General features: G+C 46.3%; 1 long non-coding RNA gene across 1 annotated transcript in view; it reads left to right on the forward strand.

The window, feature by feature from the left end:
* Positions 1 to 11,471, forward strand: part of LOC139263879 (uncharacterized) — a 50,313-nt gene extending 38,842 nt beyond the window's left edge. Inside the window, exon 3 of the long non-coding RNA XR_011593237.1 lies at positions 11,353 to 11,471. This is a non-coding gene — a long non-coding RNA (uncharacterized lncRNA). The remainder of the gene's footprint in view (positions 1 to 11,352) is intronic.
* Positions 11,472 to 23,152: the final 11,681 nt, after the last annotated feature.

A 23,152-nucleotide genomic window follows, 5' to 3' on the forward strand; every position in this document is an offset into this window, starting at 1 on the left:
CTAGGAATATATTTTGTACTCTGCATCTCATATCTCAAGATTTCGCACTGCTAATCTGTTGACCTGCTTGCTAACGTATTTGTTTAACTGGGCCAAATCCCTTTACATTGGTGCGAGTCTAGGTGGGTAGAGGAATAAAGGGATCTTGGAGACAAATTCACAAATCACTACAAGTTGCAACACAGGTTAGCAAGGCCATAAAAAAAGAAAACCAAGCACTAGGGTTTATTTCTAGAGGTATAGAATTGAAAAGTAGGGAAGTTATGCTAAACCTGTATTGAACCTTGGTTAAACCACACTTAGAGTGCTGCGTACAGTTCTGGTCGCCATATTATAGAAAGGATATAGAAGCACTGGTGAGAATGCAGGGAAGATTTACAAGGATAATACCAGAAATACGAGGGTATACATACCAGGAAAGGATAAATAGGCTAGATCTCTTTTCTCTTGAAAAAGAAGGCTGAAGAGTGACCTAATAATTTTGCCCACATTATTTGTAGTGCTTTCTGTTACAGGTAGATATTTAATTTCATTACCCATTACTAAACCCAGATCAATTAAGAAGTCAAGGAATTAAACTGTAAACTAAAGTTACTTGAATACAAATTTAATTACAGTTAATTAAATAGAACAAGGTCATATAGGGATGGCAGAGCAGGTGGTGTGCCGCAACTGCAGCATATTGGAGTTTGTTGATAGGAGGCTCCCGAGATATGGGAAGTGGTCCACGGTATCCAGGGCTGCGCCGTGGATCTTGATGACTGGGGGGGCAGTGCTGTGCGGTGAGGACAGACTGGTGGAGGACCTTTGTCTTACGGATGTTTAACGTAAAGCCCATGCTTTCGTACGCCGCAGTAAATATGTCGACTATGTCCTGGAGTGCAGCCTTTGTATGTGCACAGACGCAGGCTTATTCCACGTACTGTAGCTCGACGACAGAGGTTGGGCTGGTCTTGAATCTGGCCTGGAGACAGTGCAGGTTGAACAGGTTGAACGGGAGCCTCCTATCAACAAGAACAGGCATCGACAACAAGATCCAACACTGCCTCCATTGCAGCCTTCGGCCACCTGAGGAAAAGAGTGTTTGAAGACCAGGCCCTCAAAACTGCCACCAAGCTCATGGTGTACAGGGCTGTAGTAATACCTGCCCTCCTGTATGGCTCAGAGACATGGACCATATACAGTAGACACCTCAAGTTGCTGGAGAAATATCACCAACGATGTCTCCGCATGATCCTACAAATCCCCTGGGAGGACAGGCGCACCAACACCAACATCCTCATTCAGGCTAACATCCCCAGCATTGAAGCACCTGACCACACTCGATCAGCTCCGCTAGGCAGGCCACATAGTCTGCATGCCAGGCACATGACTCCGAAAACAAGTGCTCTACTCGGAGCTCCCTCACGGCAAATGAGCCAAAGGTGGACAGCGGGAACACTACAAGGACACCCTCAAAGCCTCCCTGATAAAGTGCGACATCCTCACTGATACCTGGGAGTCCCTGGCCCAAGACCGCCCTAAGTGGAGGAAGTGCATCCGAGAGGGCGCTGAACACCCCCAGTCTCAACGCCAACAGCATGCAGAAATCAAGCGCAGACAGCGGATAGAGCGTGCGGCAACCCAGTCCCACCCACCCCTTCCCTCAACGACTATCTGTCCCACTTGTGACAGGGACTGTGGTTCTTGTATTGGACTGTTCAGCCACCAAAGAACTTGTTAGCTGTGCAAACCTGTAAATACCTTGCTTAACCACCAGAGGACACAACCCCTGGAGTCCCAAGGGATCCCACAATCCCTTGGGAGCACCTGTACTTAAGGAGGCCTTATAGGCTGGAGAAGCACTCTGGTGACCTGTACTACAGTCACACTTTACTTTGAGCTCACAGCATCTGGTCAGACTCTTTATTCATACACAATAACTGGCGACGAGATACAGATGATGAACCCCACCGCAACGATGCACAGAACAGTGGTCATCCTGGAGAAACTTTCAGTGGGAGACGATTGTGAAACCTTCGTGGAACGACTCGACCAATACTTCGTGGCCAACTAGCTGGAAGGAGAAGTGAACGCTGCCAAACGAAGGGCGATTCTCGTCACTGTCTGCGGGGCACCAACGTATAGCCTCATGAAAAATCTGTTTGCTCCAGCGAAACCCACAGAGAAATCATATGATGACCTGTGCACACTGGTCCGGGAGCATCGGAACCTGAAGGAAAGCGTTCTGATGGCGAGGTACCGGTTCTACACGTACAAGAGGTCTGAAGGCCAGGAAATGGCGAGCTGTGTCGCCGAGCTAAGACGCCTTGCAGGACATTGCGAATTTGAAGGACATTTGGAGCACATGCTCAGGGACTTCTTTGCACTTGGCATTGGCCATGAAGTAATACTTCGCAAACTTTTGACTGTAGAGACCCCAACCTTGAGTAAAGCCATAGCGATAGCCCAGGCGTTCATCACTACCAGTGACAATACCAAGCAAATCTCTCAGCACACGAGTGCTGCTACAAGTACTGTGAACAAAGTAATGTTGTTTTCGAATCGTAACATACAGGGCAGACCTCACATGCATGCAGCTGCACGTCCGCAGATGTCTGAGTCCACCATCAAGGGTGATGAATGCTAGGCCATTCACACCTTGTTGGCGCTGCGGGGATGATCATCGTTTCCATTCATGCCGCTTCAAAGGATACGTTTGCAAGGGCTGTGGACCAGTGGGACATCTCCAACATATGTGCAGGCGAGCTGCAAACCCTGCTATTCCTGAAAAACACCATGTTGCAGAGGAAGACACATCCACGGCTAATCATGACGCACCAGAGCCTCAGACTGAGGAGGTAGAGGTATATGGGGTGCACACATTTACCACAAAGTGTCCCCCGATAATGCTGAAGGTTGAATTAAATGGACTCCCGGTGTCAATGTTGCTGGACACGGTCGCGAGCCAGTCCATTATGAGCAAAAAGACTTTCGATAAATTGTGGTGCAGCAAGGCCTCAAGGCCAGGTCCTGATTCCCATTCGCACTAAACTGAGAACTTGCACTAAGGAACTGATTCCCGTAATCGGCAGTGCTACTGTAAAGGTCTCCTACGATGGAGCGGTGCACAAGTTACCACTCTGGATGGTACTGGGCGATGGCCCCACGCTGCTTGGCAGGAGCTGGCTGGGAAGATACGCTGGAACTGGGACAACGTCCGAGCGCTCTCGTCCGTCGACGACACTTCGTGTACCCAGGTCCTAAACAAGTTTCCCTCGCTGTTCGAACCAGGCATCGGGAAGTTCCAAGGAGCAAAAGTGCAGATCCACTTAATTCCAGGGACGCAACCAATCCATCACAAGGCGAGAGCAGTACCGTACATGATGAGAGAGAGGCTGGACCGGCTGCAACGAGAGGGCATCATTTCGCCGATCAAATTTAACGAGTGGCCAGTCCGATTGTTCCAGTCCTCAAGGGAAATGGCACCGTCAGAATCTGTGGTGATTACAAAGTAACTATGAATCGTTTCTCCCTGCAGGATCAATACCCACTACCAAAGGCAGGCGACTTTTTTTGATGCTGGCGGGAGGAAAGACTTTCACAAAGCTGGACTTGACCTCGGCCTACATGACGCAGGAGCTGGAGGTATCATCGAAGGGCCTCACCTGCATCAACATGCACAAAGGTCTCTTCATTTACAACAGATGCCCATTTGGAATTCGATCAGCCGCGGCGATATTCCAGAGAAACATGGAAAGCTTGCTGAAGTCGGTCCCGCGCACCGTGGTCTTCCAGGACAACATCTTGGTTACAGGTTGGGACACAGTCGAGCATCTTCAGAATCTGGAGGAGGTTCTTCGTCAGCTCAAACGTGTAGGGCTCAAGTTAAAACGCTCAAAGTGCGTTTTCCTTGTGCCTGAAGTGGAGTTCCTGGGGAGAAGAATCGCGGCGGACGGCATCAGGCCCATCGAGGCATTCAAGAACGCACTGAGGCCACAGAACGTGACGGAGCTGCGGTCATTTCTAGGACTCCTGAACTACTTTGGTAACTTCTTACCGGGTCTCAGCATACTGTTAGAACTACTGCACGCCTTACTGCGTAAAGGAGACGAATGGGTATGGGGTAAAAGCCAAGAAAATGCCTTTGTAAAAGCTAGAAAACTGTTATGCTCAAACAAATTGCTTGTGTTGTATGATCCATGTAAGTGTTTGGTACTAGCATGTGATGCGTCGTCATACAGTGTCAGGTGTGTATTGCAACAAGCTAATGAATCTGGGAAATTGCAACTGGTTGCTTATGCATCCAGAAGTCTTTTGATAGGGCCTTCAGCATGATTGAAAAAGAAGCGTTAGCCTGTGTTTTTGGGGTAAAGAAAATGCATCAATATCTGTTTGGGCTCAAATTTGAATTGGAAACTGACCATAAGCCACTGATATCCCTCTTTTCTGAAAGTAAGGGGATAAATATGAATGCATCAACCCGCATCCAGAGATGGGCGCTCACGTTGTCCGCATACAACTCCGCCATCCGCCACAGAAAACTGAGCTGATGCTCTCAGTAGGCTGCCATTGCCCACCGCGGGGGTGGAAATGGCACAGCCCGCAGATTTAATCATGGTAATGGAAGCATTCGAGAGTGAGCAATCACCCGTTACCGCCCGACAGATTAGAACCTGGACGAGCCAGAACCCCTTACTGTCCTTCGTAAAAAATTGTGTGCTTCATGATATGCAGCAAGAAATAAAGCCGTACCAGCGGCGCAAAGATGAAATGTCTATACAGGCAGACTGCCTTCGATGGGGTAATCGGGTAGTGCTACCCAAAAAGGGCAGGGACACTTTCATTAGTGATCTCCATAGTACCCACCCAGGCATTGTAATGATGAAAATGATAGCCAGATCCCACGTGTGCTGGCCCGATATAGATGCAGACTTAAGAGTCCTGCGTGCACAAATGTAACACATGCTCGCAGTTAAGCAATGCACCCAGGGAGGCGCCACTAAGTTTATAGTCTTGGCCCTCCAAACCGCGGTCTAGGGTCCATGTCGACTATGCAGGCCCGTTCTTGGGTAAAATGTTCCGAGTGGTTGTAGATGCATACTCCAAATGGATTGAATGTGAGATAATGTCAGCAAGCACGTCCACTGCCACCACTGAAAGCCTGTGGGCCATGTTTGCCATGATATCCTTGTGAGTGACAACGGGCCATGTTTTACCAGTGCCGAGTTCAAATAATTCATGAGCCGCAATGGGATCAAACATGTTACATCTGTCCCGTTCAAACCAGCATCCAATGGTCAGGCAGAGAGAGCAGTGCAAATGATCAAGCAGAGCTTGAAGAAGGTAACTGAAGGCTCACTGCAGACTTGCCTATCCTGAGTCCTGCTTTGTTATCGCACGAGACCCCACTCGCTCACTGGAATTCCACCCGCTGAACTGCTCATGAAAAGGGCACTTAAGACAAGGCTCTCGTTAGTCCACCCTGATCTACACGAACAGGTAGGGAGCAGGCGGCTTCAACAAAGTACATATCATGATAGCGCAAATGTGTCACGCAAAATTGAGATTAATGATTCTGTATTTGTGTTGAACTATGGATAAGGATCTAAGTGGCTTCCTGGCACTGTCGTGGCCAAAGAGGGGAGTAGGGTGTTTCGGGTCAAACTTTCAAATGGACTCATCTACAGAAAACACTTGGACCAAACCAAACTCAGATTCACGGACTATCCAGAGCAACCTACATTAGACCCTACCTTTTTTGACCACCCAACAGACACACCAGTGGCAACCGACACAGCGGTTGACCACAAAGCAGAACCCATCACCCGCAGCTGCCCAGCAGGACTCACCACACCAGGCAGCCCAGCAAGGCCAGCTGCACAGCATCCCAGCGAGGGCCCAACAAACGACTCACCAAAACCAGCATTTGCACCGAGACGATCAACCAGGGAAAGAAAGTCCCTAGATCGACTCACCTTGTAAATAGTTGCACTATTGACTTTGGGGGGGGGTGGGTGGGTGACGGGGGAGTGTGTTATATATGCAAACCTGTAAATATCTTGTGTAACCACCAGAGGGCTTATCCCCTGGAGTCCCAAGGGATCCCATAATCCCTTGGGAGCACCTGTACTTAAGGAGGCCTCACCGGCTGGAGAGGCACTCTGGAGACCTGTAATAAAAGTCTAAGTTCAGACTTTACTTTGAGCTCACAGTATCTGGTCAGACTCTTTATTCATACACAATAGGACTCACTTCAGGAGTGGAAGCAAGTCTTCCTCAATTCCGAGGTACTGCCTATAATGACGATGATGATGATATGGGAGTTTGTGGAGATCATTGTGATCCTGGAAAACCACGTTTCCAGTAAGTGCCTGCATCCTGAGGAGCTTCAGCTCAGAGATATTGAGCTGGGGTCTGAGATGCAGACGTTGTGGGGCATCAGGGAGGGGGAGGGTTACCTGGACACTTTGATCCAGGTGGCAGTCACACCCCTTAGATTAGGTAGCGGTGCAAGTCTGATCTGGGGCAGGAGGCAACTCATCAGGTAAGGGTACCCTAGGTGCAGTGCTGGAGGAGCCTCAGCCTTTGCCCTTATCCAACACGCATGAGGTTTTTACTGCCTATGTGGATGAGGGAAAAGCCTGCAGGATGGATGAGCAGGCTGACAATCGCACCATGGTGCAGGAGACCATTCAAGTGGGGGGAGTGAAAGGGAATGTAGTTGTGGTAGTGGACAATGTAGTCAGAGGGATAGATACAACCAGGAGTTTTGAAGGTTGTGTTGCTTGCCCGGTGCCAAGGTTAAAGTCACCTCCTCACGGCTGGAGAAGAACTTGGTGCAGGAAGGGGAGCATCCAGTTGTCGTGGTCGATATAGGAACCAACGACAGGTAGCACTAGCAATGAGGTTCTGCTGAAAGAGTTTGAGGAATCGGGGTCCAAATTAAAAAGCAGAACCTCAAAGATAATAATCTCTGGATTGTTACCTGAGCCACACGCAAATTGGTATAGGGATAAGCAGATTAGAAAGTTAAATGCGTAGCTCAAAGAGTGGTGTGGGAGGCAGGGGTTTTGCTTCATGGGGCACTGGCACCAGTACTGAGGAAAGAGGGAGCTGTTCCGTTGGGACAGGCTCCACTTGAACCAGGCTGGAACCAGTGTCCTGGCGAATCGAATAACTAGGGCATTAGCCAGGACTTTAAACTAATGAAGGAGAGGGGTGGGGGAGGGGGTGGTGTTGGCGGGGTGGTGGTGTGAGGATTCAGGAAAGAGTAAATTTAAAAGCAGCAGGAGAAATAAGTTAGAGGATTGGCTCACTGACAGAAAACAAGAGTCGGGATAAATGGTTCATTCTCGGGTTGGCAATCAGTAACTCGTGGGGTGCCGCAGGGATCAGTGCTGGGACCCCAACAATTTACAATCTATGTTAACAACTTGGAAGAAGAGACTGAGTGTAATGTAGCCAAGTTTGCTGACGATATAAAGATGGGAGGAAAAGCAATGTGTGAGGAGGACACAAAAATCTGCAAAAGGACACAGTCAGGCTAAGCTAGTGGGCAAAAATTTGGCAGATGGAGTACAATGTTGGAAAGTGTGAGTCATGCACTTTGGCAGAAAAAAATCAAAGAGTAAGTTATTATTTAAATGGAGAAAGATTGCAAAGTGATGCGGTACAGCGGGACCTGGGGGTACTTGTGCATGAAACACAAAAGGATAGTATGCAGGTACAGCAAGTGATCAGGAAGCCCATTGGAATTTTGGCCTTTATTGCAAAGGGGATGGAGTATAAAAGCAGGGAAGTCTTGCTACAGATATATAGGGTATTGGTGAGGCCACACCTGGACTACTGCATACAGTTTCGGTTTCCATATTTACGAAAGGATATACTTGCTTTGAAGGCAGTTCAGAGAAGGTTCATTCGGTTGATTCCGGAGATGAGGGGGTTGACTTATGAGGAAAGGTTGAGTAGGTTGGGCCTCTACTCATTGGAATTCAGAAGAATGAGAGGTGATCTTACCGAAATGTATAAGATTATAAGGGGGCTTGACAAGGTGGATGCAGAGAGGATGTTTCCACTGATAGGGGAGACTAGAACTAGAGGGCATATCTTAGAATAAGGGGCCGCCCATTTAAAACTCAGATGAGGAGAAATTTCTTCTCTGAGGGTTGTAAATCTATGGAATTCATTGCCTCAGAGAGCTGTGGAAGCTGGGACATTGAATAAATTTAAGACAGAAATAGACAATTTCTTAAACCACAAGGGATTATGGGGAGCAGGCAGGGAAGTGGACCTGAGTCCATGATCGGATCAGCCATGACCGTATTAAATGGCAGAGCAGGCTCGAGAGGCCGAATGGCCTACTCCTGCTCCTATTGCTTATGTTCTTATGTTAAACGTCAAGGCTCTAGAAAAGAGTAGAGTTTTGGGTAAAAATAAGCAGAGTGGAAGGGTCAGAGAGTAACAAAGGGCATTACTGACTAAGCTGACCTCAGGGAAAAATAGACAAATGGTCAGAGCTAAAGGCATTATATCTAAATGCGTGAAAAATTTGCAACAAAATAAATGAATTAATAGCACGGATAGAAATTATTTGGTTTGATCTAATAGCCATTATTTTGATGTGGTTGCAAAGTGACCACGGTTAGGAACTAAATATTCCAAGATACTTAACTTTTAGACAAGATAGGCAAAATGGAAAAGGAGCAGGGGAAGCCCTGATAATAAAGGATGCGATAAAGACAGCAGACAGAAAGGATCTTAGCTCGGAAAATCAAGAAGTAGAATCAGTTTGGGTGAAGCTAAGAAACAGCAAGGGGCAGAAAACATTGGTGGGGGTTGTTTATAGGCCCCCAAACAGTAGTGGTAATGAAGGGCACAGTGTAAATCAAGAAATTAGAGGTGCCTGTAACAAAGGTATTACAATAATCATGGGGGACTTTAATCTACATATTGACTGGGCAAACAAAATTTGCAGCAATGGTGTGGAGGACGAATTCATGGAATGTATACAAGATGGTTTTCTAGATCATTATGTTGAGGAACCAACTAGGGAACAGGTTATTTTAGATCTAGTATTGTGCAACGAATTCATCTATTTTGTTGCAAATGCTTCACGCATTTAGTTATAATGCCTTTAGCTCTGACCGTTTGTCTATTTTTCCCTGAGGTCAGCTTAGTCAGTAATGCCCTTTGTTACTCTCTCTGTGCCTTCCACTCTGTTTATTTTTACCCAAAACTCTACTCTTTTCTAGAGCCTTGACATTTAACATAAGAACATAAGGAATAGGAGCAGGAGTAGGCAATACAGCCCCTTGAGCCTGCTCTGCCATTTAATACGATCATGGCTGATCCGATCATGGACTCAGGTCCACTTCCCTGCCCACTCCCCATAATCCCTTATTAATAACCCCTTATTAATTAATAACCTTGTAGTAAAGGAGTCCTTGGGGAAGAGTGACCATAATATGGAAGAATTTTACATTTAGTTTGAGAGTGATTTAGTTCAATCTGAAACTAAGGTCTTAAATCTATACAAAGGAAACTACAATAGGTATGAGGGGAAGGTTGACTATTGTAGATTGGGAAACTACATTTAAAAGTATGATGGTTGACAAGCAATGGCTAGCATTTAAACAATTAATACATAATTTACCACAAATATACATTCCTTTAAGGCACAAATGCCCCACAAGAAAAGTGATCCAACCGTGGCTAACAATAAGTTAAAGATAGTAATAGATCACAGGAAGAGGCTTATAATGTTGCCAAAAAGAGCAGTAAGCCTGAAGATTGGGAGCATTTTAGAATTCAGCAAAGGAGGACCAAGAAATTGATACAGAAAGGGAAAATAGAATATGAGAGTAAACTAGCAAAAGAAACATAAAAACAGACTGTAAACGATTCTATAGATATGTAAAAAGGAAAAGATTAGCAAAAGTATATGTGGGTCCCCGACAGGCTGAGACAGGAGAAATTATAATGGGGAATAAGGAAATGGCAGAGAAATTAAACAAATACTTTGTGACTGTCTTCATGGAAGAAGACACGAAAAACCTCCTGGAAAAAGTGGAGTACCAAGGGTCTAGCGAGAATGTGGAACTGAAAGAAATTTGTATTAATGAGAAAATAGTACTGGAGAAATTAATGGGACTGAAAGCCGATAAATCCCCTGGACTTGATGGCCTACATCCTAGAGCTTTGACAGAGGTGGCTATAGAGATAACGGATGCATTGGTTGTCATCTTACAAAATTTCATTGGGGCCAAATTTGGTCGCCGCCCATTTCTCGTCAGCCCCCGGGTGGCACCTACCTTTATGCCACCTTCTGTCACCAGGTCCCGGCGGGAGCCGCTTTCGGCTCCGTTGTGTGGGTGTCAGCGACAGGCAGTGGCAGTCGCCGGGCGGGAGCCGGAGTGAGTGGGTGTGAGCAGCTGGCGCCATCAGTGTGCGGCAATTGGAGGCCTCTCCATTCGGGGATCTTCGGAGGGCCTCCATTGTGCATGCGCGAGACTTCGCGATTTTTTTTTTGGTAATTTTTCTCTTCGGACGTGCCGTCATTTCGGGGCTGTTTGAGGCTGATTGCTGTACTGTGCCTGCACATAAAGGCACACCACTTTATTCCACCTGTGAGTGTGAGAGGGGAGAGGAGAGAGTTGGCATTTGAATATACTAAATATATTCAAAAAGGAGTTAGATGAAGTCCTTACTACTAGGGGGATCAAGGGGTATGGCGAGAAATCAGGAATGGGGTACTGAAGTTGCATGTTCAGCCATGAACTCATTGAATGGCGGTGCAGGCTAGAAGGGCCGAATGGCCTACTCCTGCACCTATTTTCTTTGTTTCTATGTTTGAGAGGAGAGATTTGGAGAGGAGAGAGTTGGAGGTTGGCGAGGAGAGAGTTGGAGGTTGCAGAGGGGCCAGTTGGAGAAATTGAGACACACAAACTGTTGAGCACCCATTCGTTTCATCATTGACGATGAGTGGCCAGAAATCAGCAATGAAGACTGGCAAAACCAGGCCCAGAGCTCCATGGTTTAATGAGAAGGAATTGAAGGAGCTAGTAACGGAGGTGGAGCGCAGGTACAAAGACCTCATCCGCGATGGTCGTGGCAAGCCTCGACCACCCCAATACTGACGCATTTGGAGGGAGATCTCTGAGATCGTGTCTGTAATGGGCAACATTGAGCGGAATGGGGATCAATGCCGGAAATGTTGGAACGATTTGGTGGCAGCAGCAAGAGTGAGTAAAAATGTATTCGTCCCCTCCTGTCCAACGCCAAAAGGGTTGTGCGTCAGATGTGTGTGCGTATGGGAGTGTGTATGGGGGCCATGAGCAAAGGGACTAAAGGCTGCAACGTTTCTTTGTGCAGAAGAAAAATGCATCCAAGGCAGCAAGCCTGCGTGGGACATGTGGGGAACCAGCAGAGGTGGTCGAATTGAGCAGGCTGGAGGAGCGTGCGTTGGCATTGGTTGGTGACCACCACCGTGCAACCACAATGGTTGATGCAGATCCAGTGCTACAGCATGGTAAGGTTATACTAATCTGCGGTCTAAGCCACGCTCATAGCATGAAAGGTCATGCAATGTTAAGGCACTCGCGGTTTACTGCACACTTTGTTGCCGAGTATTGCTGTGCCCATGTAGAGATGCAACTCCTTGCTGGCAGAATGTGAGATTGCACGGCTCACATCTCAGCTTGTCCAGCATGCCCCCCCGCCGCCACAGACTGAAATGTTGTCCTCTACTTGCAGATGTGGACTCGGACAGCACGGTTCAAGGCACACCATCTACCTCTGACCTTCGGAGAAGCCGTCAGACCCCAACGTCTCTCATGCCGACGTCACCCCCAGCCCCAGGCAGAGGATCCCTCCTCCACCCCAGCCCCCCCCAGATCACCCCTTTCCACGGCTCCTACCTTCGCTACCCTGAGCCACAAAGAAGAGGAGAGAGGAGGGGGAAGGGCCCGTCTTTGAGCCCCTTGAGTTCCAGGAGTAGGAACAGGATGACAGCAGCCTCCTGCCATGTGAGCCAGGTGTCAGCAGAACCTCAGCATCGGCCTCCGAGTTGCTGGGATTTGGGATGGATTCCGCACTGGCAAGCTCAGCCAAGCGCAGAGGCCGTGGCGCGAAGGCAAGCAAGGCACCAGAACCCACCAGCAGCGAGCCTGCACCTGAGGATCAATCACGGCTCACTGCAATTCTGGAGATGGTCCAGCTATCACGGACAAGCGTGCAGATGGGTCACGATATGCTCCAGACCATGACTGGGATAGCTGGCAGCACCTTCACCCAGTAGCATGATGACAAGATGGACCGGCTCTTCATTGTGTTGGAGCGCACAACCGAGAGCGTTGAGGCGATGAGGCAAGAGATGGCTTCTGGACACGAAGTGCAAGCCCCTGAGCCCACAGCCTCAAGGCAGACAGATCCGGAGGGGCAGGAGATCCCGGCGCCTTCGGTCATGCCCCCTGCCTTCTCACCAAGATGCACACGTCTGCAGACATCCCGCTGCCCTCCTGCACAAGCTCGTCAACCAGAGGCAGTGAGGGGCAGGGGAGCGGGACGCCATGGTGTAGGCAGGGTGAGGAAGTGGAGCTTGGCATAGCTTCAAGGGAGAGGAAAGAAGGTGGTAGTGCTGGGTAGAGGGGTGGTGTTGGTGGTGTAAATGTTTGTAAATGTAATAATGTTATGTAACCTTTGTTATTGTGCACTTGTAAATACATTCACATTGTTGACCCTCTCTTGGTGAGTGTCTGACTTTAATGACGTGTGAGAAACACACATCTGTCTCTCAGGTCATCTGCTTTATCAGAACTGTTCTCCCATCCACATATGACTGCACTGTATAATGGGTAGAGCCATCAGGCCATTGCAGCACACTTTATGTGCTGTGAGGGTTATTCGATGTGTCAGATTAATTACATCTCTCAGAATAGACTTATGTCCATCACCACAACAAGGTACACTGGGTACAGGTCTTTTATGATGAATCAGAACAGATTTTATGAAGTAGTTTCCTTGCAGTACAAAGAAAGACACATTGACAAGGCAATAGACTAGTCGTTGAAACCTCAACAGTAGGCCACTCAGTCACCGTGGCACTTGTCTCTTGCTGTGTTCTATTGACTGCAGTCCTTTCTCAGTTTGCTCTGTAATCGTGCTGCCCCTAAAGTCGAATACCTGTAACTTTATACCCTCTTCCTCCCAAACAAATGTTGTCAGAGTCTGCAGCTGTCTCAGGCTTACAATAGATCATTCTAACCCTAACCCTCTCATCCTCTATGTGATATGTAGTGCTTCCCTGAGAACTTTTTGAAGGACTGTGTCACAGAATTAATTAATCAGCTTGGATGGACAAAATGTGATTTTTCACTTATTTATAATTATTTTGCCTTTGCCATTGGGCTTCTCAATTAAGGTCTTTCAGCGAGGTAAAAAAAAAGTTTCCATCAGCCTAAACACATTTCAGTCACTTTTATCACCTCCAAATTAAACATGACCATCAGCAAGAAAGTAAAGCAACATCCACCTAACTTTTATCCAGCAGTCCCACTCATGATGGTCCAGCATCTGCACCATAGCTGCGATACGCAGCACTGCAGCACTCAGAGCCCTTCTCCCTGCCGCCCGACTCACGGTCAGGTTAGACCTATTTTTTGCGAGCGGCCCTTCTGGCGGGCGGCAGGTCAATCTGAGGCCAACATCCCTGACCAAAATGGCCGATTTGGAACATCCGGCATGGGTGGGCGGCATGACGTCATGCCAGCAGATCCGTCCGCGACCAATCTCGCGCCGGGCGGAACCTGGACGGCAGATGGGCGATTCCAGAGGAATCGGCCAGAAAAGACACATTTCCAGCGGATCAGTGCTGGCTATGGGCACAACCTGCACCAAATTCAGCCCCCCAAGATTCTAGAATGGTTCCCGCAGATTGGAAGGTAGTTAATGTAACCCTACTATTTAAGAAATGAGGGAGAGAGAAAAAACAGAACTACAGACCCGTTAGCCTGACATCAATAGTAGGGAAAATACTAGAATCTGTTATTAAGGACATGGTAGCAGGTCACTTCGAAAATAATATTAGGATTGGGCAGAGTCAGCATGGATTTATGAAATGGAAATCATGTTTGACAAATCTGAAAATGTGGAACTCGCTACCATAGGAAGTGGTTGAAGCGAATAGTATAGATGCATTTCAGGGGAGGCAAGACAAGGAAATGAGGGAGAAGGGAATAGTGGGTTATGCTTACAGATTTTGATCAGGAAAGACAGGAGGAGGCTCAAGTGGAGCATAAATGCCGGCATGAACTGGTTGGGCCGAATGGCCTGTTTCTGTGCCGTATATCGTATGTAATCTAGCTGACATTTGCCTTTTCCCATCCAGCACTTTTATTTTTGATGCTGTATATCACTTTTTTCTCTCACAGTGACCAGCCAATGTAGTGATCCCAATTGTTCTCCTTCTTTCATCAGTTATTGGCTCACTTCATTACTTGTAACTAAATCAAGCAATATTTCTTTGGTTGTTAGATTCAAAATATATTGATTGAGGAAGTCATCCTGGATGCATTCTAAAAAGCTTTCTCTACATTTACCACATTTAAAAATTTCATTCTCGGGAAGTGGTCATTGCTGGCAAGGCCAGTATTTAGTGGAGATCCCTAGTTGCCCTTGAGCCTTCTTGTTGAACCGCTGCAGTCCATGAGATGAAGATACTCCCATAATGCTGTTAGGTAGAGAATGCCAGGATTTAGATCCAGCAACAATGAAGGAATGGCAATATATGTCCAACTCAGAATGATGTGTGACTCAAGAGGAACCGAGAGGAGATAGTGTTTCTACGCACCCGCCGCCCTTGTCCTTCTAGATAGTAGAGGTCCCGGGTTTGGGAGGTGCTGTCGAAGAAGTCTTGGCGAGTAACTGCAGAGCATCCTATAGTTAGTGCGCGCTGCAGCCATGGTGCATCATTGTGGAAAGAGTGGATGTTTGAGGTTAGATTCCCGATCAAGTGGGCTGCTTTGTCCTGGATGGTGTCACGTATCTTGAGTGTTGTTGCAGCTACATCCAAACGCATAAGTGAAGAATATTAAGAACATAAGAAATAGAAGCAGGAGTAGACCATTAGGCCCCTCGAGCCTGCTCCGCCATTCAATAAGATCATGGCTGATCTGATCATGGACTCGGGCTCCACTTCCCTGCCTGCTCCCCATAACCCTTTACTCCCTTATTGCTCAAAAATCTGTTATCTCCGTCTTAAATATATTCAATGACCCAGCCTCCATAGCTCGCTGGGGCAGAGAATTCCATAGATTTATAACTCTTTGAGAGAAGAAATTTCTCCTCATCTCAGTTTTAAAAGGGCGGCCCCTTATTCTGAGACTGTCCCCTAGTTTTAGTTTCCTCTATGAGTGGAAATATCCTCTCTGCATCCACCTTGTCAAACCCCCTCGTTATCTTATAGGTTTCAATAAGATCACCTCTCATTGTTCTGAACTCCAATGAGTATAGGCCCAACCTATTCAACTTATCCTCATAAGTCAACCTCCTCATCTCCAGAATCAACCTATTGAACCTTCTCTGAATAGCCTCTAATGCCAGTATATCCTTCCTTAAATACGGAGACCAAAACTGTAGCAGTACTCCAAGTGTGGTCTTACCAATACCCTATATAGTTGTAGCAGGACCTCTCTCCTTTTATACTCTATCCCCATTGGATTAAAAGCCAACATTCCATTTGCCTTCCTGATCACTTGGTGTACCTGCATACTAACTTTTTGTGTTTCATGCACAAGAACCCCCAGGTCCCTCTGTACTGTAGCACTTTGCAATTTTTCTCCATTTAAATTATAATTTGCTTTTTATTATTTCTGCCAAAGTGGATAACCTCACATTTTCGCACATTATACTCCATCTGCCAAATTTTTGCCCACTCACTTAGCCTGTCTATATTCCTTTGCAGATTTTTTGTGTCCACGTCACAATTTGCTTTCCCACCCATCTTTGTATCATCAGCAAACTTGGCTACGTTAAACTCGGTCCCTTCATCCAAGTCATTATTATGGATTGTAAATAGTTGAGGTCCCAGCACCAATCCCTGCAGCACCCCAGTAGTCACTATTTGGCAACTGGAAAATGATCCATTTATCCCAACTCTCTGTTTTCTGTTAGTTAGCCAATCCTCTATCCATGCTAATATATTACCCCCAATCCCGTGAGCTTTTATCTTGTGCAGTAACCTCTTACGTGGCACCTCATTGAATGCCTTCTAGAAATCCAAATACACCACATCCACTGGTTCCCCCTTATCCACTCTGCTTGCTACATCCTCAAAAGAACTCCAGCAAATTTGTCAAACATAATTTCCCTTTCATAAAACCATGCTGACTCTGCTTGATTGAATCATGCTTTTCCAAATGTCCCGCTAGTGCTTCCTTAATAATGGACTCCAGCATTTTCCCAACGACAGATGTTAGGCTAACTGGTCAATAGTTTCCTGCTTTTTGTCTGCCTCCTTTTTTAAATTGGGGCGTTACATTTGCGGTTTTCCAATTTGCTGGGACTGCCCCAGAATCCAGGGAATTTTGGTAGATTACAACCAATGCATCCACTATTTCTGCAGCCACTTCTTTTAAGACCCTAGGATGCAGGCCATCAGGTCCCGGGGACTTGTCCGCCTTTAGTACCATTATTTTACCTAGTACTACTTCATTAGTGATAGTGATTGTATTACGTTCTTCCCTCCCTATAGCCCCTTGATTATCAACTATGGTGATGTTTTTAGTTTTTTCTCCCGTGAAGACCGATACAAAATATTTGTTCAACTTCTCTGTCATTTCCCTGTTCTCCATTATTAATTCCCCAGTCTCATCCTCCAGAGGACCAACATTTATTTTTAGCCACTCTTTTTCTTCTTATGTACCTGTAAAAACTCTTACTATCTGTTTTTATATTTCGTGCTAGTGTACTTTCATAATCTATCTTCCCTCCCTTAATCATTTTTTTAGTCGTTCTCTGCTAGCTTTTAAAAATTTCCCATTCCTCTGGCCTCCCACTAGTCTTGGCCACATTCTATGCCTTTGTTTTCAATTTGATACGCTCCCTTATTTCCTTCGTTAGCCACGGATGATTATCCCTTCTCTTACAGTCTTTCTCATTGGGATATATTTTTGTTGCGTGTTATGAAATATCTCCTTAAATGTCTGCCACTGCTCATCAACCGTCCCATTCTTTAGTCTATTTTCCCAGTCCACTTTAGTCAACTATGCCCTCATTCCTGTATAGTCTTCTTTATTTAAGCTTTATGTTTGAGAACAAACTTTCTCACCCTCCAGCTGAATTTGAAATTCAACCATATTATAGTCACTCATTCCAAGTGGATCTTTTACAACAAGATCATTTATTAATCCTGCCTCATTACACACCCATGCTAATATATTACCCCCAACCCCATGAACTTTTATCTTGTGCAGTAACCTCTTATATGGCACCTTATCGAATGCGATCTGGAAATCCAAATACACCACATCCATTGGTTCCCCCTTATCCACCCTGCTCCTTACATCATCAAAGAACTCCAGCAAATTTGTCAAACATGATTTCCCTTTCATAAAACCATGCTAACTCTGCTTGATTGAATCATGTTTTTGCAAATGTCCCGCTTCTGCTTCCTTAATAATGGACTCCCGCATTTTCCCAATGACAGATGTTAGGCTAACTGGTCTATATTCTATCACATTCATGATGGTAACGGTAGCATGGTGGTTATGTTACTGGACTAGTAATCAAGAGGCATGGACTAATGGTAGACATGTGTTCAAATCCCATTATGGCAGCTGGGGAATTTAAAATTGGTTAATTAAATAAGTCTGGAATAAAGAAGCGAGGTGACCATGAAACTACCAGATTGTTGTTAAAAACCCATCTGCTTCAGTAAGGTCCTTTCAGGAAGGAAATTTGCTGGTCTGACTCCAGACCCACAGCAATGTTCTAACGAAGGGTCATCGACCTGAAACGGTAACTCTGTTTACCTCACCACAGATGCTGCCTGGCTTGCTGAGTATTTCCAGCATTTTCTGTTTTTATTTCAGATTCCAGCATCTGTAGTATTTTACTTTTGCCACAGCAATGTGGTTGAAGCTTAACTGTCCTCTGAAATAGCCTAGCAAGCCATTCAGTCATACCAAACCACTACGAAAAATAATAAGAATAATTGACCATCAACCTCAGCACTGACTTTCGACATGACAATGTCACACCCAGCCCAGTCGAACCTGCAAAGCACTCCTCACTAACATCTGGGGACTTGATCCAAAATTGGGAGAGCTGTCCCACAAACTAGTCAAGCAACAGCCTAACATAGTCATACTCACAGAATCATATCTTTCAGCCAACATTCCAGGCTCCTCCATCACCATCCCTGGATATGTCCTGTCCCACCAACAGGACATACTCACCAGAGATGGCGGCACAGTGGTATAGAGTCGGGAGGGGGTGGTCCTGGGAGTTCTCAACATTGACTCTGGACCCCATGAAGTCTCATGGCTTCAGATCAAGCATGGACAAGGAAACCTCCTGCTGATTACCACCTATCGCCCTCCTTCAGCTGATGAATCAGTGCTCGTCCATGATGAACACCATGGAAGAAGCACTGAGGATAGCAAGGGCATAGAATGTACTCTGGATGGGAGACTTCACTGTCCATCATTAAGAGTAGCTTGGTAACACCACTTCTGACCGAGCTGGCCAAGCCCTGAAGGACATAGTTGCCAGGCTGGGCCTGCAGCATGTGGTGGGAGAACCAACATGAGGGAAAAAACTTACTTGACCTCATTCTCACCAATCTACCTGTCGCAGATCCATCTGTCCATGACATTGATAGCAGTGATTACCGCAGGAGTCCTCGTCACACTGTGGGCACCTTGTATTGTACTGTGTGTCACTACCACTGGGCTAAATGGGACAGATTCAGAACAGATCTAGCAAGTTAAAACTGGGCATCCATGAGGCACTGTGGGGCATCAGCAGCAACAAAATTGTATTCCACCATAATCTGCAAACCTCATGGCCCGTCATATCCCTCACCCTACCATTACCATCAAGCCAGGGGGCCAATCCTGGTTCAATGCAGAGTGCAGAAGAACATACCAGGAGCAGCACTAGCCATGCCTAAGAATGAGGTGCCAACCTGGGGAAACTGCAACACAGGACTACATGTGTGTGAAACAGGAAAACAGCATGTCATAGACAGAGCTAAGCAATCCCACAACCAGTGGATCAAATCAAAGCTCTGCAGACTTGCCACATCCAGTCGTGAATGGTGGTGGACGATTAAACAACTAACGGGAGGAGGAGGCTCCATTAATATCCCATCCTTAATGATGGTAGAACCCGACAAGTGAGTGGAAAAGCGTTTTCAACCATCTTCAGCCAGACGTGCCAAGTGGATGATCCATATCGGCCTCCTCCTGAGGTTCCCAACATTATAGAAGCCAGTCTTCAGCCAATTCAATTCACTCCATGTGGTATCAAGAAATGGCCTTGCCAGCAAATGAATTAAAAAAAAAATTGTACCTTGTTGGTGGTGGAGAGACTTTGGGCAGTCTCGAGATGAGTCATGTGCTGCTGAATATCCAACTTCTGACCTGGTGTATTAGCCAAGGCATCAGTGGTAATCTCCAGGCTCTTTATCTGAGGGATTGTGGATAGTACTGACAATGTGTGATCATCAGCGAATTGCCCCACGTCTGACCTTAGATAGAGGGAAGGTCATTGATGAAGTAGCTGAAGATATTTGGGCCTAGGTCATTGCCTTGGGAACTCAGGTTATGATGTCCTGAGGTTGAAATAATTAACCACAACTATTATCCTTTGTGCCTGGTATAACTTCATCCATTGGAGAGTTCTCCCCCACCGTAGATACCAATTGTATTCAGTTTTACTAGGGTGCCTTCGTGCCATACTTGATCGAATGCTGCTTTGATGTCCAGGGCAGTCACTCTCACTTCTGGAATTCAGTTTTTTTTTTCCATGTTTGGACCAAGGCAGTAATGAGGTCTGGAACCGAGTGGTCCTGGCAGAACCCAAACTGAGCAGGTTATTGATGAGTAAGTGGCACTTGATAGCACTGTTGACTACTCATTTGATCACTTTGCTGATGATTGCACATGCATTACCTATGTCTCAGTCTATCTTGGGATAGTTAAAATGACCTACTATTATAGTCCTAGAGGGAGAAATTGGTGCCTTTGCACCTCCCGTTAGCACCCCCGGGCGGATAAATGGCTTTGCGACTGAGCACATACATCGATTCCTACCATATTCGGCGGGAGTTTTGCGGTGGCGCTATGGCATTATGCGTCGATCTCCTGCGCCTGGAGATCGTGACGTTACTGCCCTGTGCAACACCCCCATAGCACCCTGGACCTAAAATTGACTTCCGCTCATGCAGCAACGCCGGGCGAAAGCACAGACAGCAGCAGTAGGTGTGCATCGGGCAGCCGGCTGCTTTGGGGCGATGATTAAAGGCAAGGTGGTCGAGGTAAGTAAAAAAAAATTTACCTTTCTTGTTGCCATTTTTTCCCGGGTTCCTGTCTTGAGTGCCGGGCTGATCACTTGGGATCGTCGCTTCCTTGGTGGTCCAGGTAGGTGCCTTTTATATTTCAGAGCTTGCAGCGATAGCCCTTCCCTTTAAGGGAGGGAATGAGCCATTGAACGCGGCAGTGCTGCACAGCTCACTATGCAGCACTGCTGAAGTCTCCACCCCACCTGCTGCCGTTAGCGCTCCAAGAAGGAGGTGGAGTGCTTGATTTAACACTCCACTCCATCCTTGGAGTGCAAACGGCAAATTCTTTCAAAATCACAGTCATGCGGAACTATTGATGAAGAGAGGCCTCAAAACCAGGCTCTCTCTAGTCCATCCTGACCTTAACGATCATGTTGAAACCCGACGTCAACGCCAGCAGTGGTATCACGACCGCGCCGCAGTGTCACGGGACATATCTGTAAATGACCCAGTGTATGTACTTAACCATGGTCAAGGGCCCAAGTCGTTCCCGGGCAATGTTACGGATAAGGAGGGTAACCGTGTGTATATGGTTAAGCTCAAGAATGGGCAGATGTGCAGGAAACACATTGATCAAATCAAGCTAAGACACACTGACGAACCGGAACAGTTGGAAGACACCGTGAGCTTAGACGACCAACCAACTCACATCCAGCCATCAGAAGAACCCACTGTAATCAACGCCCAGCCCCAAGTCGTGAAAGACTCGGAAAGCATTGGGATTGTACTGAGACGGTCAACCAGGGAGCGAAGGGCTTCGGACTGTCTGAACTTGTAATATGGACTTGTGCCAAGAACTGGGAGGGGAGAATGAAGTTGTGGTGTATGAAATGATACAATGAACTCCGTACTGTGAGCCAGTGACTAGGTGTAACCTGCTCAGTCTTTAATGGTTTCCAGAAGTGAAGATACAAAGGTGAAGTTCAGGTTATATACCGGGCCCAGCACAAGTGTACCAATGACCCTAGGATCTCTGACGGTAGTGCCCCCTGTTGGTGCACAGACCTTATGTACATACATTACAAGATTTATGGCTCCAATCATTTTAATGAGGAGTGAGAACGAATTTTGTGTGCAGTCTAGACAATTTTCACCTGCTGCTAAGTCACCATTTTTAGTCTAAACACTGCCCATTCCTTGGCTATAATGAATTTCTAGCCCTCTGATTCTTTTTACTTATGAAGTAGAATTACATTGCCAAGCTAGAGCAACAGTTTGGCCAAGTTTATGGTCAACTTATTCCCATATTTGTAAAAACTCTGCTTAAATTCTGTTCTACGTATTATCACAGCTTCTTCACAAACCAACTGCTTTCCTTGAACTAACAGGGTGAAAATTAGTGACTTTTGTTACAGTTGAGAATATAAGCCTGAAATTACTTTCTGTCGTATTGGCATCTAGGCACTTAATTCCTCCTTATTTTCTAATGGAGGCATTAGTCTGTGAAAATAATAGACAAAGGAATTTTAGACAAATGCATTAAATATTTGCATGTTTCACTTTGCACAGCATAAATTCAAGGTCGAGGTATGCAATTGTAGGTAGAAAATCAATTTCTAATCAATAGACCCAAATGCTTGATAACAGTTTTTGATGTCAATAGAAATGACTCCAGAGTGGCACCAGTTTCATTTTTTTTTGGACAGCATCCTTAAGTTGTCTCAAAAGCTATGGTTTGGCATTACAGATATGCCAAAATTGTCAGCAATATTCTGCAAACCCAAGTAACACAGCAAAGTAAAGAACCAGAAATCACCATTGTGGAAAATCTTGCCAATCCCAAGTAAGGATTGAAAATCCTTAATATTTCTTATGACTTGCCAAGTAGCTTCACTTTCCTCTGGATTCGTTTTCCACTGGATTAATTTCAGTGGCATTATTTTATGGCAATGAAAACAAGAAAAGCTAGAACTTAAATGAAAATGGTAAACTGTTTGGAAATGGACAGGAAGTCAATCAACAATTGACAGAGAAAGACAGATTAATGGGCCAAAAATTCCACATGGACTTTTTTGGCACAGTTGAAGAGGTACGTCCGATTTTTTAGTGGCTCAACTGCGCCCCAAAAAAAATTCCAAGTTTAGCCAGCATAACACTTTCACTTTGGAGCGGTGCAGATTGTCCTTAATCTCTTTGGGTGGAGCTTAAGTTCTGTGCTGAAAAACAGGTTGCCAGGGTAACAAGGGATGCGCTGAAGGGCTGAGGCACAGCATTTCCCCTTTTAGAATAAATCATTAAGTGAGACTTTTTTTACCTCTGCAATGCCGATGCCGCTGCAATCCCGGGCAGGAAGACTCCGCTACCCCCAGGCCGAAAGACCCCCGCACCAGCCTGCTCCTATCCCGGACCGAGAGGTCCCTCCCCCCACCACTACCGGCCCACTGCAATCCCGGGATGAAAGGCCCCGTCCCCCCCACCACCACTGGCCCGCTCCTACCCCGGGCCGAAAGGCCCCCGCACCGGCCCACTGACATCCGTGTAATTATCTTCTCTGCATTTTATGAACATGGATTATATCTCACCTTATTCTTTTCTTCCATGAAAACAAGTTTAGTTCTGATTCTTTTTTCATAATGAAGGTCCGCTTACCGATCCGCTCCCCCGTTCCAC

The sequence above is a fragment of the Pristiophorus japonicus genome, chromosome 5 (genome assembly GCF_044704955.1).
Source record: "Pristiophorus japonicus isolate sPriJap1 chromosome 5, sPriJap1.hap1, whole genome shotgun sequence".
NCBI classification, from domain to species: Eukaryota; Metazoa; Chordata; class Chondrichthyes; family Pristiophoridae; genus Pristiophorus; species Pristiophorus japonicus.